Below are 14,940 nucleotides of genomic sequence, written 5' to 3'. Positions count from 1 at the left end.
AAGCAACATAAAGGAAAGATGATGGAGTCTTGTAAAGGATTAGGAGAAAATGTGAACAGGTAGGAGCAAGATGGGCAAAAATGTGCTGTGAGGAGGCAGAAAAGCTGAAAGCTACAGTAAGTCAGTTTTACAGAGGTACAAGCCCATTGCCCACTTTTGAGATTCAAGGATAAACTGTATTAACACTTCCCTCCCATTTTCCCTCTCTTTTCCCCTCCCCCATATAATGCTATGTACATCTGGTAACTTAATTGCAGCCCATTCAAGTTAATTGACAGTCATTCCTGTCAGAGGCACAGCAGTTCAGCTTAGAAGGGCTACATGTGTAAAGGGCTAAGCCGCTCCTCTTTTATACCAGGCTTTGGCTTGGATCAGTAATGATAGCCTGAAATAAGAGGTCTGTTTATAGCCTCAAAGTTTAAAACAAACCACAGGCAAATGTGTTAGCTGTAGGAAAAGTAAGGAAAGAGTGACATTTTATGCTTTCAGTAGAGGAAGATCATGTTGGCAGAGCTCCTATGTGAAAGAAAGAAGGTAACTGTGACCCTGAAATTTGTGTAAGCTCAGTTTGTAAGCTTGGAAATTGGGCAAGATAGTGAAGTTGTTAGTACTAAGAAATAAGTAGGCATCACAGAGAGAACTAAAAGAAAAATATTGTTTTGGAGAGACTGATGGTAATGCGGCAAAGATGTCAGACTGTAGAAATTGATCAAGAACAGTTTAAATGCTTTCAGTATAAAGGAAAGAAAATAACTGAATAAAATAGGAATAAACATGATCACTTAACAGGTGGGTATAATGAGAAAAGTGGAGGGAACTGAAAAATCAAACTTGGAAATTACTGAGAGAAGCAGTGTGCTATGGGAGTTTTGAAGTCCACTTGAGAGAATCAGTGTCCAGCAAAGATCAGGGAAGGGAGCGATCATGTTGTCTGTACACCAGAAAGGAGACCAGGAGAAATAACTCTCCTTTTGCTTTCTCAGCTTGTGTGGTGTTCAGATATACACCAGGTTTGGCAACATGTGGTCTGCGGAGCCACTGGATCTGGACTACAAAGCAGGGGGCCTTCGTAGCACTCCAGCCACAGGAATTCTTTGCTCACATTGGCCTCAACAGGCCAGGACTGTTGATTCCAGGAACTAAACATTTTAATTTATTCTAGGAAAAAATTTAGATCAGTGATGCTCAGTCTTTTGGCTGTGGGAGCCAGATGATTGGTACTGGATCGGACCCCGAGTGCCAGAATTAAGCCCACACACCTGGATCCCTGTGGCTTTGACTGGTCCCCGCACACTGGAATCAAGCCCTGCAAGTACTGCCCCCCTCTTCTCCCACATGTTGAGATCAGGGCTCTGGAGCTTTGCATTGCCTCTGACCCAGCATGCCAGGATTGGGACTTCAGGGCCTTGCACTGCCTCCATCTGGCCCTGTGTGCCAGGATTGGGGCCCCACACTGCCTCTGTCCAGTTCTATGCCACCCTGCTTGCCTGATCTAGTGTCCTGGTGGACATAGCCTTGCACTCTTCGTTGGGAATCCTATGGGCCAGATGACATAGTATCAGGGGGCTGGATCTGGCTCATAGCCTGGGGTTGAGCACCTGTTTTAAACCACCGACAGACATTTTCAGTGCCTGTTATGCTTGCACTTAATCTCTAGTGCTTGCTTAGACTTTTATTTCCATTTGGCATTTTAAAGTTGTTTGTATCAGACTGCTTATAGAAAAATATATTTAATACAACAATTACATTCCCTGAAGTTGAATATTGTACATATTACAATATGTCTATGATCAGAAAAGGGATGGCACTTCACTTACCATGTTTTTCCCTGAGTATATGCATAATTTTTTGCTTTAATAGTAGTTACTGTTCAGAATATATGCGTATTTCTGACTTTACTGTTGCTAGCACTACAGAGCCAATATATGCATGGAGGAGTAGGTTAGAGTCTATTCTACTAAATAGCCTCTAGACATGTTGTTCCAGTTTCAAAGCTTTACTAATGGCGATGATAAAAGATTCTGACTGAAATCTAAGGCTGGTATGCAGAGTTGTCCAGTAGGGGAAAAAAGCTTTTATTTGTAAATTTAGCATACTTTGCTTAAAAAAATTCAATACTAGTAAATCACTGGACCCTGCCATATGTCACATTTATGCTGCGATTAACATGCTGCAGTTTATGCATTATTAACTTGCCACACATACAGCCAGTTTATGACACGATAAAATGACAAACCAGCCACAAATATGTTCTTCATATAATGTGGACCATCTTTGTGGCTGGTTTGTATGGCATCTTAAATTGAACATTTGGCATCCATCCCAGGTCCAGGTGGCTGTCCCCAACTGATGCTGACAATCAGCTGATTTTTGGCACTGGGCCTTTGATAGCCCCAGGTTTTAAAATGGGCCATGGGTTATTCCAGGCCTGATGCTGACAATTAGCATCTGCCCCAGAGCATCCTCTCCTATTCAGTTCCAACAGTTACACAGTTGAGATCTGAGGAATTGTATGCCGCATCCCAGAAGTATGTTATCACAGGACATGTAACTTTTTTGCATGGGGGCATAAAAATCCTCAGATACCAATTGTATCATTATTTTAATGTCTGCTAGGGCCTCCAAATACTTAATTAGTTTTTTTAGAGTAGAAACACAGTCAAAAAGGTATCTTAATTGCTACATTTTAAGCAATATGTGTTGTGGGTGATAATTGTGTAACTCAGAATTGTTCAGTTTACTCTTTTTGGGTAGGCCGTTTATACCATGTTAGATATTTGTACATCAAAGACACAATTGGTAAAACCTGATTTTGTAAGAATATCATTTGTCACAGTGGTTCTGTTCTCTCTAGATAGATAGATAGATCTATATATATATTTATATCTATATATAAATATTTATATCTATATAAAGCATCTCTTGCTAAATTGAGAGAGTTCTCTTATTGATAGTAACAGCAGATTAAAATAGTGATCCATCTAGTCCAGTATCTTATCTTCAACAGTTGTCAGCTCATGCTGCATTAGAAGTTATGAAAAATCCCAGAGTAGAAAAACATGGGATAACATGCCTCATAATAGAAATTGTCCTGAACTCTGAATCATAAAGTTTATCCATTCCAGGTTTTATCAGTATCAACCATTATCAAATTCCAGATCAGGCTTGTCCATCATATGGCCCGCAGGCCGCCATGTGGCCCACCAAGCCATTTTATCTGGCCCGAGGCGCCACCACTGCAGAGCACAGGGCCGCAGCAGTGGGGCAGCGGTGAGGCGAGGCGGGCAGGGCCGGCCCACGGGCCCCAGCCAGCAACGAGGGGAGGGGAGCTGCTTACCCCCACAGGCCCGGGCTCATCAGTGAGCCGGGTCCTGCCACTGCTGCCCTGAGGGCTGCGTGGTGCAGGGCTGCCTCAGCCGTGCCTGATTAGACAAGCTGGGGACAGTGCGTGCAGCTTGTTCTCTGGCTCCACCCCTTGCCCCAGCGCATGGCTGAGGGAGTTGCGGCATGGTCCGTGCCCTGCCCGCATGCGTGGTGGACAGAGGCACGAGGTAAGTTCCTGCACGGAGCTGGGGGCGCCTCGGTGTCAGGCTGGGCTGTGGCGGAGGCATGGGGTAAGTTCCTGTGCGGAGCTGGGGGCGCCTCAGGGCCGGGCCAGGCCGGGGTGGATGGAGGCACGGGGTAAGTTCCTGTGCGGAGCTGGGGGCGCCTCGGGGCCAGGCCAGGGCTGTGGGGTGCATGGTTGCTGGAGCCAGGCTGGGCAGGAAGCAGGAGGAGCCCGGCCCAGAGGCTGCATTTGTCCCCTCTGGGCCGGGCTCCTCCTGCCTCCTGACCAGCCCAGCTCCGGCAACCACACGCCCCACAGCCCCGGCCCAGCCCCCAGGTGCCCCCAGCTCCATGTGGGAACTTACGAATATCACTTCAGCCCCCTCCTCCCATACCTCCCTCCCCTTCTGCATTTCCCCCCTGTTGGTACTGCCCCACTCTCAACAGCAGAGATGGGGCAGAGGGGCAAGCAGGAGTGGGACTGGAAACAAGGCAGCATCAAGGGTCAGGGGGCTGTTGGGGAGATGCCCCGAATCAGAGGGAAGGAGGCAGAAGTGTTGGGGAAAGAACACCAGGCCAGGGCCAGGAACAGGCAGAGAAAGGGCTAGGATTAAATGAAAGTAGAGATCCTCTCCCTGCCTGTTGGAAAGGGGAAGGTGGGAACAGCAGGAGAGGACCCACGGCCCATGGGGAATGGAAGAGGTGGAGGAGGTAGTAACTAAACGGACAACCCCTGCCCCCCTCACCTAGGACACCCCCCCACCTGCTTGCTCTGCTCCCTCCCTGCTCCTCTCTTGGCCCTTGGGAACCGGGTACTTAAAAGGGGGCTGTGAAAGGGAAGAGGGAAGTGTCCTTGTTGAGGAGGAGGCAGAGGAGGAGACAAGCAGTTGGTTCAAATTTGGAGCCGTCATCTTTTTTAATTGGGAGATATACTGAACGTGCTGGACTGATATTACAGGTTGCAGGAATGAAGACATGAGGCAAGGGCCTCTCTCTGCCCTTGGGTGAATCACTGATGAACCAGGGCTCCTCTGGGGTCCCCCCTGTCCAGTCTGCAGAGCTTCAGGGTCCCTGCAGCTACAGCGCTGCTCAGCATGGACACCTGCAGCTGGGGTAGTGGGAACTGCAGGGCCCTGCCCCACTCAGAGCAAGCCTCGAGCTAAAACCAGTGATATCGTTGTCACTTCCTGCAACTTCACTGGTGTCAAAGGTCACGTGACATCACTTCCTGATGTGAGCCCACTTCCTGTAAGGTCTTTGAATATGGCTCGCCGGCCCACTGGGTGATAAAAAGTTCATGATCCGGCCCCACATTCGAAAAGGTTGGACACCCCTGTTCTAGATACTGTTATAACCATTTATTCTTTTGTCTCATCTACTCTTACGGCACACGTTCTCAAAGATGATTAAATGTAGGGTTACCATACATCCGGGTTGTCCTAGAGAAGACCTCTTTTGGGTCCTCCAATATCTGTCTGGGGGGCTTTTTTTGAAATCTAAACAAATGTCCAGGATTTTGCTCTGCTTTGCTGCTGGTAGTGGGAAGAAGGGGGTTGGAGGCAGAGGATACCATGTGCATGTGCGCATGCACACACATGTGGTCAGCATGCAGTCAGGCAGGGTGGTGGGAGCAACCCTGACAGCTGGATGCAGGTTAGTCTATGGGGACAGGGGTTGGAGAGCCAGGGCTTGGGGATTGTGTGTGTGTGTGTGTGTGTGTGTGTGTGTGGGAGGGGTGGGTGCCTGCCGGTGCCGGAGGAAACTGTCTGGGAGCCAGGGCTGTGGCAAGGCAGGTGCCTGCTCCTCCTGCGGGTGGAAGGGGGCAGAGGGCCACTTAGAGGGCAGCAGGGAGCTCTGTGGCTGGGCCAGCGGCACTAGGGCCAGTGCCCTTGGTTGCAGGGGTGGGGTGACTAGGAGACACTGCTTGGGAGGGCATGGCCAGGTCACTTGGTGTGGTGCAGCAGCCCCAGCCCAGGGTGGGGAAACTATAGGCCTCCCCTCCTCCTCTCTGCAGCCTGTGCTGGGGCCAGATTCACTCCACCGCTACTTGTAGGAGTAGCAGCCACTGCACTCTGGCATGGTCGGAAAAGGGGCAGTTGAGGGACCCCTCTAGCAGGGCTGGGGAGAGCAGGGGACTGCAGGATGGAAGTGAGAGGCACCAGCAGCCCGTTGGGGTGGGGAGGGGGGCTGTGGCTTGGGAGTTAGGGGCACTGGGGGGCAGGGAACTGCGGATTGGGAGTGAGGAGAACCTGGAGGGTCAGGGGTTGCAGGTTGGGAGTGAGGAGCACCAGCAGGGCCAGGGTGAATGTGAGTTGGAAGTGAGTTGTCCCTCTGACAGGTGTCCTCTTCTTTGGAACTGGAAATATGATGACCCTATTAAATGCTTACTCCATTGATTTGGGGCCTATGATCATATATAAATGTCCAGTCTCTCTTTGAATCCTGACAAATTGTTTGGCCTCAAAGACATCCTGTGGCAATGATTTCCACAATCTGATTAATTATTCATTAAAAGGTGTTTCCTTTTAAATTAGTCTTGGATTTGTCACCTTTCATTTTTACTGACTGTTTCCTTAATCTTGTATTATAGGATTTGTTGACAGACGCTCATGGCCTGTCTTCTTGATACCATTAATTATTTTACATATATATATTTTAATTATGCCTCTTTTTAATCATCGTCCTACAGTAAACAGTCTCAATCCTTTCAGTCTCTGTCTTAGTATGCCTTTAATAATTTTTTTACCTTTTCTTGAACCTGACTTGTAGTGTCCTTTTTTTGAGACAGGGTAACCAGTGCTGCATGTTGCCTTCCAGATGATGGAGTAGCATTGATTTATATAAGGATATTATAAATGTTTTTCTTCTCCATCCTGCTATTTATGCATTAGCATTTTGTTTGCCTTTTCTGACTACAGCTGTATATTGAGCCAGAGTCTTCTATTGAGCTGTCTACAGTTACATAGAGCTTTCGTTTTTGAGGTGGTGCAGTTGACATGGAACCATATAAGATATATGAATAGTCTAGTTTTCCATAATCATTTACTTATTGCACCACCAGTTGTCTTATAATTAGTACAGGTCTTAATTGAAATTAATTTTACAAAAATTCTGCTAATATCAGAAAGATATCTGGAAAGATTTCCAGCTACTAAGCAAGTAAAAAGAGTAATCGTTTCAACATGACAACAGATGTTTTTTGTGGGTGGTACAAAAAATATACATCTGCATATTTGAGTAGACGCTACTGATGCATGCAAAGATAGCATGGTCCACCAGATATAGAACTGGTGGATCATAGGTTGGATATGGAAAATATTCTGTTTTGGCTCGCTACTTGTATGTTCCAGAGAAAGTAACTTGATCTCCTAGTTTTTTCACCTGTAAAATGAGAATTATGATGCTTGCTCACCTTGGTAAAGTACTTTGTGATCTATGGATGTATATAATCGCTCATCAGCAGGTATTAGCCATTGTCATAAGCCGGATAGTAGAAAAGATAAATCAGTGGTCTCTTACAATACAACATCCATTTTTGTACCCATCTAAAGCAGCTATGAAAGGTAAATTATCAAGGTTCTTCTTAAATAGAAACATAGTGTATCTAGTTTGTTTGAAAGATTTTAAATGATTTTTTGAAATAAGGTCTATATTTATTTTTCACAAAGATAATTTGAACAGGCCTATTATAAAAGTTTCAGCTTTTCTCCCTAACTGCGAGGTTCCATTTATAAATAGAATGGAAAAGCAGAAATAATTACTTTAATATAATACTTGAGTCTAAATTAGCAGGGGCCAGCCTTTCTAGCAGGCATGCCACAGATTAGTCCCAAACCCTCCCAAGTGCCAGTCTGATCCCCTGCCTAATTGGCTGTTCTGCTCTGAGGGAGCTACAGGGGGGCTGCAGCCATGCCAAATTTCTCTGTAGCCCCCTCCCCACCCCAAGCCTCCCTCCCAGTGCTGCCACCGCCCACCTGGCACAGCTCCAGCTCTTCCCAGCATGTGGGTGGAGGTGGGGGTTGAGCCAGAGCTACACTGAGCAGGCAGTAGTGGTGCTAGGAGTGAGAGTTGGGGGGGCTATGGCAAAATTTGGGGTCTCTGCAGCCCCCCATAGGCCCCTCCCAGTGCCGCCACTGCCCTCCCCAAGGCCAGCCCCTGCCAAGAAGCTCCAGCCTGCAGCTGCAGCCTGCCTGCCCCGTCCTGTGCCGATCTGGGGGACATATGCCCCCTGCCTTACCCCCTGGATGAGCCACGGCTTCATCCCACACCCCAGCTGGGCAGCGCCTGCCCCAGCCCCTGCCCCACTCCCTCCCTCACCGCAGGGGGCTTTGATCTGCCACCCTATGACCACCCTTCCCCCCTCCCCTTCCAGCACACCAGACTTACCAGCCGCATGCAGCTCTCCATGCTGCTGGGCTGTGCTCCTCACTGTCTGCATGCTGCACTGTGGCTGTGCGCATGCACAGGCATTTATTGGCTGCATTGGGCCAATTTCGGATATAGCCAATTTTCTTTATATCAGTGCCAAGCCGATATCGGACTGATGTATCGGTGCACCTCTAGTTTGTGGTTCCGCAAACCACAAGCCTGGTATGTAAAAACATGTCCCGCACTGCAGATTTGCAGTGTTGGGGCAAAATTTACTATCAGGGAATCCTGGTAGCAAAAAAAAAATGCCATGGGGGGAAAAAAGTGTTTCACATGATACAGAAATGGAGGCTTAGTCCTCCCAGGTGAAATCTCTCAGGAATCACTCTGTCTGGCCAGACTGTTTCTCTTCCTCTAGTTCTACCCTAACTCCTCCAGAACGCCAGGAAGAGCAGGGAAATATCAGTTTCCCCAAAACAGGACATTTTGTCCTGCAACAAAGCCCATGTGCACCAATGTGCCACTACTTTTTCTGCTGCTGCAAGCACACACGCCTGCAAGTGGGGATGTGTCCTCTTTGTCTTTGAAATGTATTATTCTAAAGTAAATTCAATTCTAAGTACTTTAAACTGCTCACAACTTCTAATTTTCCAAATGAAGTGACATGTTTGGAGATTGGCTTAAAGTTGCTTAAAGCTGTGAGCATTATTTTAATTTCTAAATCAAAAATAAATTCCCTGTTTAAATCTTCCCCTCATACTAGACCTTCCAGGCAGCGTATTTACAACTCTGGGTTGTATCACTTATTTACTTGGGCTATCTATGGTAGTGAGCATTGTCTTTTGGTAGTGGATGTGTGCTTGAGTATTGACAATAGATAGATATTTATTAGTGGGGTATCTAGCTGTCAGTCTGTGTGCTCAGTTTGATTTCCATTTTTATGTGCCTGAGAAACCCGGCATTCTGGAAAAAAACATGATTAGCTATAATGCAGCTGGTTGGTGCCTCCTTCATATTTTGTCTTGACAACTTAAAACTTAACCATAACTGGAATATTTTATCTTTGAGAAGTGAACTATTTTGAATGGTTAACGTACAGAAAAAATAATATTATTTTAAAAGTATGGTGTACCCCAAATCTATCTGTTTTTTGAAGCCTTGATACATTATTTTAGAGGTATTGTTATTGGGGTAAGCCTTTCTTCTTTCTCTGTTTACCACTAAAGATAAAGAACAGCCCCCTTCCCCAAAAAATAATTAAATCAATTTAGGATTTTTTACATAAGCCCATAAAGTATAAAGCAATACTGTCCTTTCTTTTTTCCAGCAAACACAATCTACCTATATATTTTTTGACCATTATGTATTCCTAAAAATAAGATCCACTCTAAAAGTCAAATGCAGTTACAATGCAAAGCAACTGATGTAGAATATGCTTAGACGTATAATACTAGTGATACCCCAAATAATGGAACCACTGTTTCTGTTTAAGGTTTGCAACATAACTCACACAACTAAGAAACTTCCCACTCTATTTTTGTTTTATTTTGTCAATAAAACCCAGCTCTTAAAAATTTCAAATCACATCTTTCTAAGGTAACATTTACCTCCTCACAGCTTTAGCAGCTATCAGACATGACATGGGACATATTCATTGACCCTAAAAATTTTCATCAGAATCATGCACTGAAAGGGGGCAGCCCCAGCCAGACAAGAGGCTCATTTCAATTTTAACGGCTGTAATTAAAGGTTAATTCACTGAGTCAGGATTAACGAGGAAAGTACAAATGATAGGCAAGCAGCTGCCTTTATAATACTGGATTAGAACAATGCAATTACAATAAGAATTAGAAAAAATCAACTTCCGAAAAAGGTTCTGTAATGAACGAACTGCATTTTTCTGCTCTTAATTGTGGTACTTAAACAGGAGAACTCTGTGCAGCACTATTTTTTTTATTGGAATAACACTTGATCAACAATGTGTCTAATAATGTGGTATGCCAAACAGTTACCGCAATTGATATTTTGATATATTTAATACTATGTTCCACTTGCAGACCACAAATTATCATAATGCACACAAAAAGGAATATCCATATAGCTTTTTCCCATGCACTGTTATATTAAGACTCCTTATCTTAAAATGCTTTTTACTTATGCTATTACTTATTTAGTCACTCTCCTTGATGAACGATGAGGTGTTTTCTCTTTGAAACAGCATCAAAATAATCTCCAGGTAAGTAAATATTAAGAACAATATAAATGAGGGCTGGAAATGGATGGTTTCTGAGTTTAATTGTGGTTGTTTCAGTTGCGTTTGAGTCTTAATGTGTAATTAACTATAATGCAGCTGTACTTTGAGATTTAATGGAATGTGAAACCAAAATAAAAGATCAACGTAGTTTTGTTAGCTTCCTGAGGCAGTATCTTCAGTGTCTGGATTGCTTCAGACACAATTAGTGCTTAGATTATAATTTCAATAAATTGGTAAGTAAAGTAGTGTCTCCTTTTCATAAAACTGTTTTTAAGAGTCAGTAGTTTCTGTTTGTTGATGCTCTGGGTCAAAGGTCACAAAGTTTGAAAGGAACATCTCTAGAAAGAAAGTAGATAACCTTCTAGTTGGAAATTATATTCTGCTGAAAATGTCCTAATTTTGAGATCAACTGAAATATTAACCTTTAAGTGCAGCTCAAAACCATTAAATGATGAAAAATGCCATGAAATTTCTTTTTCATAACTGCTGGTTTAAAGAAACCAGTGACAAATGATTTTATTTTTCAAAAAAGGAGCTTATTTCTATTGCATCCTATCCAATATTTATCAAATATCAGTGTATTTGGAAAGAAGTTGCAGGCATCTGTACTTCTACATGCAAAGAAAATAACTACTGATAAATGCAGACTGTGAGAAATTACTTTCTGAAAACTGAGCTTCCATAAAAAGAGTGTGCTTTTTTGTCAATAGCTCTCATAGGGTGATAAATTTATATTCTGGGGCAAATTTGAGGGTTCATGCTTAAAAGCTAATAATCCAGTAATGTCATTCCAGGGAAAAATATATAGTGCCATTTGAAGACTGTGATATGCAAAGCCATAAGCCGTTGTACTGTTTCTGTGAAAATGAGTCGTAACATTAATATAAGTTTGCTTGATAAAAAATATTTCATTTATTTTGCTAAGCAGATAACCATTGGAGAATTTGCTTTATGTCTACATTGTAGGTAACAAGTATGTATTTTACTACTGATATTTAAATTAACCCAAGTATTGTTTGACTAAAAGCTGAGACAATATGGTGTTTCTAACAATATTTTGACATTAAGAGCTCCAAGAAATAGTATTTAAGCTCCTTTTGGTGTGGGCAGTTGATAACTTTTCATTCATAATTAGCTCATAGAGAACCGAGAGACATTTCAGGGAAATTGAACTGTCAGTGGGTAGAAACAAGCATTTGACCTCATCACATTGAGTGGGGCCCATCATAATTTGTTCATTTGGTGCCCATCAGCCCAGCCTCATCTCTCATACGGCACCTCGCTGACCTTCCCTCTCCAATTCCACTCAGTTCAGCTTTAATTATGACTCTGCAGACCCGAAGAAATATTGCAGCTTGCTCTCAAAAACCCTGAACTGCCACTCACCAAAAGATTGGTTTTTAACAGGTAATAAATGCCCAGAGGAAATGGTGCTGTGTCCCACACAGAATACATCAGCTTCTTTTGAGATTTTTCTGCCTTTCAAGTGTGTCACCATTGCCTAGTGAAATTTTTCTTTCAGAAAGAACATAGTAAGCTTGTCACCAGCTTTAGTACTGTGAAAAAGATGCAAGCCCCCCCACCAAAAAAAAGAAAAGAAAAAAAGAAAGAAACTTCTGTTCCAACCAGGAAAGTTTATTTTGCTAGTCCAAGGGGCCTGTTTTAAGCAGCTGAGTATTGATTACTTAAGAACTTAAAATCATATTTAAATTGTATACTTTAAAATTAGCGGTGACAATGTTAAACTAGCTTTGAAACTTCGGCCCTCTTATATTATAAGGAAAGCGTGAAAAGTGAGATGTCTCCTTTAAGCAGCCATCAGTTACCAATGAAAATTATTTGTGGTTTGTGGATCACTGTTAGTAAGTCCTACTGAGGTAATGATTGGATTTTGCAGTATTTAACCATATGAACACCTTACAGTAGAGTTATAGCTTACCTGATACTCTGGATACTTTTGCCAAGTGAGCTGTCAGTAAGCATAGAGTATATGGGAGGAAAATAAAAATCTCTAGCAATTATAAAAGTCTAATTCTGGATTATTCTGGATATTTCCACAGCAAATAAAACAATATTAAACTACGGTACTGTACAGTGTATCCTTGTGGTGAATGTTAAACTGTCAGCAGGATTTTCAGGTCATTTGACAAAAAGGATACAGGTGCAGTAGCTAGCAGTGAAGGTGACTGCTAGTTTCATCAATCACTTTGCCTTTCTTTAAGTTGATACATAATGGACCCCTTCAATCAGCTTCCTTGTTCTTTGTCACTTGTTTAGGAAGAAGAAAAAAGAAGGTAGAAAGGCTGGACTTTAAAGTCAAGGTTATAAAATGAATTGTTACTTATTTACACAGGGTAGGGAGGATGAGTCGGGTGAGAAGGGGCTCTTCATAAAATGTCGAGTTTGTCAATGGGTGATAATATGCAGTTTGAAGCTTCATACAAACCTTGAGCAGTGATAGTGCTTGTCAAAGCAGTGATTCCAAACAAGAATTTGAAATTAAGACATTGCATAGTGACAGAGATGCAACGTATGCCAGAAAACGTGCTAATAAAGTGTTCACTTTATTTTCAAAGGGTCACAACAAATGATGTTCCTGTGACAATATTTGTTTAACCATAAGGGCAGAGTTGTAGTAGAAATAGAATGTGAATTTTTATAGCATCTGGGAGGATAATTTTATTTGCATTGTGTGTTAACTATCCAAAACAGTCAGTTTAACCTTGTTAAAATACAATCCTATCTAACTCATTTTTATTTAATTCCATTAGACCAATAGGAAAATATTTTTTGGTGTAACTTACCAAAGTGTTGGCTGTTTAACAAAAGTATAGTATTTCATAGGTGTGTGTGATTCAGTACTACCTATACAATCAGTATCTGGAATTTAGTGTTCTTTATGTTAAACTAGAATTGTTACTATGCTGTGATCCATGGCACAGTATTGACCATCACACAATTTTGGTATGCTATGTATTGGGCTGTAGAGATAAGAGGGTCTTTGTTAACATTTTATCATACAGAGCTGGTCACTAAATGCAATTCATGGTATTTAAGCACATTTTAATCTGTAACAAAGGCTCTTTCAGCTGTTTCTTATAGCCTGCATACATCTTTTCTCTATATGATTTTTGTGCATCTGCCTGCTATGTACACAGTGGCTTTTCATTTTTATCAGTTAACACCTATATCAAATACTAGACAGAAAGAAATTGTGAATTCGATTATTGGCCCCTATCTTAGTCATTTAATATTTCGGCATATTCTGCTTGAGAAGCTCACAACATGAGGTACCTACTTTTTTTTGTTTTGTTCAAAAGTGAGAGAAACTGCTGAAAGTGTATAGAAGGCCTCCTCCATGAGGGAGGACAGTCAGATGGCTTTCATTCTTGTGGATTTGTGCCCTTAAAGATCTCCTAATTATATAAATTACTCATGTGAATAAGAACTAACCTTTACTGAAATTCTTTAAGGTGTAAGAGTTAAATTTATAAGTATAATACAATATTTCTTGGGTTCTGTGTTTGTTCTTGTGCATGTGTGGGTCATATAGCAAACAGAGCTTAAAGAAAAACAGGCTAAGACCAAAAATGGCACTGACAGAACTGGTATAAAATAGAGATGTACCTGTTGGGCTATGTTGGCATTTAACTTTCCCATGCTGTATCTGGCTCCAAAAATATTTGTCTGTTCATTGTTTCTATAAGCACCAGGCTTAAAATAACTTTTCAAATAAAAATGAGGAAAATATTATGAGACATTATCTGATTATTTTAACAAATTAGTATGCAGACTTTTGATACGTAGCCAATGATGTTAGTTTTAAGGTGGAGAACTCAGATATAAATGGGACACTAACCAGTGAATAACCATGAACTTCTGATGTACAGAATATATATGTTGTATATTTGTATACGTACTGTTTCTTGTTCTTAAGCAGATACCTCTAAGCAAGAGGGCAAAAAGTATATACAGTGAAATACCAAAGAAGTTACAACTCTAAAGTTAAGTTAGTCTAAAAAAATGCAAGAAGTAAGGAAAACAACTGTTTGGGAGTTGAGAAGACTTGGACACTAGAAGAGAAGAGGTTTAGCTAATTCAGCTGCATATGACTTCTTTCTGTGCATAAGTATTATTGCCATTGGGGATTTAGATTGCTTCAGGATACTGACTTAGTCATTTCCCATACAACAGATGTCTGTCAGTGGCCAATAGCATATTGCCATGTCAGTTTTAGTCTGGCAGCACAAAATAAATAAAAGCCAAGGACATTACTGTCGCTAAGGAATGGTGACTGTTATAGAGAAGCTTTTAAATGATGTCACTATATATTTAACATCCTCTAGAAGCCTTTGTTAACAACTGTGGGAGGATGGGACTCGCTTTCCCTCCCCAAGCTGTTCTAGGGTCTGCTCTTTAAAGGGTTGGGAAGTAATGTGCCTTTATTTTTTAACATCAGCGTCATTTAGAGACATTTTTATATGGTCTTCTTACCCCATAGAAACCAGAGAATATTGGATAGAGAGTACTTTTTAAATGGCTCCTGAATGATGTTGTCATATAGCAGCATTGAGATGGGTTTTAAAAAGCAGACTTCTTTTCAGTGGCAGTGTCTCAACCTTGTGTGTGTGTGTGTGTGTGTGTGTGTGTGTGTGTGTGTGTGTGTGTGTGTTTTCATCCTAATGACTTAAAAATTACATCAAGATATCGTGCCCTATTAGCTTCACCCTGCTAAGAGTAAGGGTGAAGCTATTGTAAAACTTTACTGTGCT

General features: G+C 42.2%; 1 protein-coding gene and 1 long non-coding RNA gene across 2 annotated transcripts in view; both read left to right on the top strand.

Moving 5' to 3' along the window:
* AP3B1 (adaptor related protein complex 3 beta 1 subunit) overlaps positions 1 to 14,940 on the top strand; it is a 344,453-nt gene that overhangs the window by 255,334 nt on the left and 74,179 nt on the right. The gene's annotated exons all lie outside the window — the stretch shown is intronic.
* Positions 13,152 to 14,940, top strand: part of LOC109297733 — a 14,047-nt gene continuing 12,258 nt past the window's right edge. Inside the window, exon 1 of the long non-coding RNA XR_002097400.1 lies at positions 13,152 to 13,165. This is a non-coding gene — a long non-coding RNA (uncharacterized LOC109297733). The remainder of the gene's footprint in view (positions 13,166 to 14,940) is intronic.

The sequence above is a fragment of the Gavialis gangeticus genome, unplaced genomic scaffold (genome assembly GCF_001723915.1).
Source record: "Gavialis gangeticus isolate Ggan-Ray unplaced genomic scaffold, GavGan_comp1, whole genome shotgun sequence".
Classification (NCBI taxonomy): domain Eukaryota; kingdom Metazoa; phylum Chordata; order Crocodylia; family Gavialidae; genus Gavialis; species Gavialis gangeticus.
Note: the sequence above shows the minus strand (reverse complement) of the source record. Positions and strands in the feature narration are given on the sequence as shown.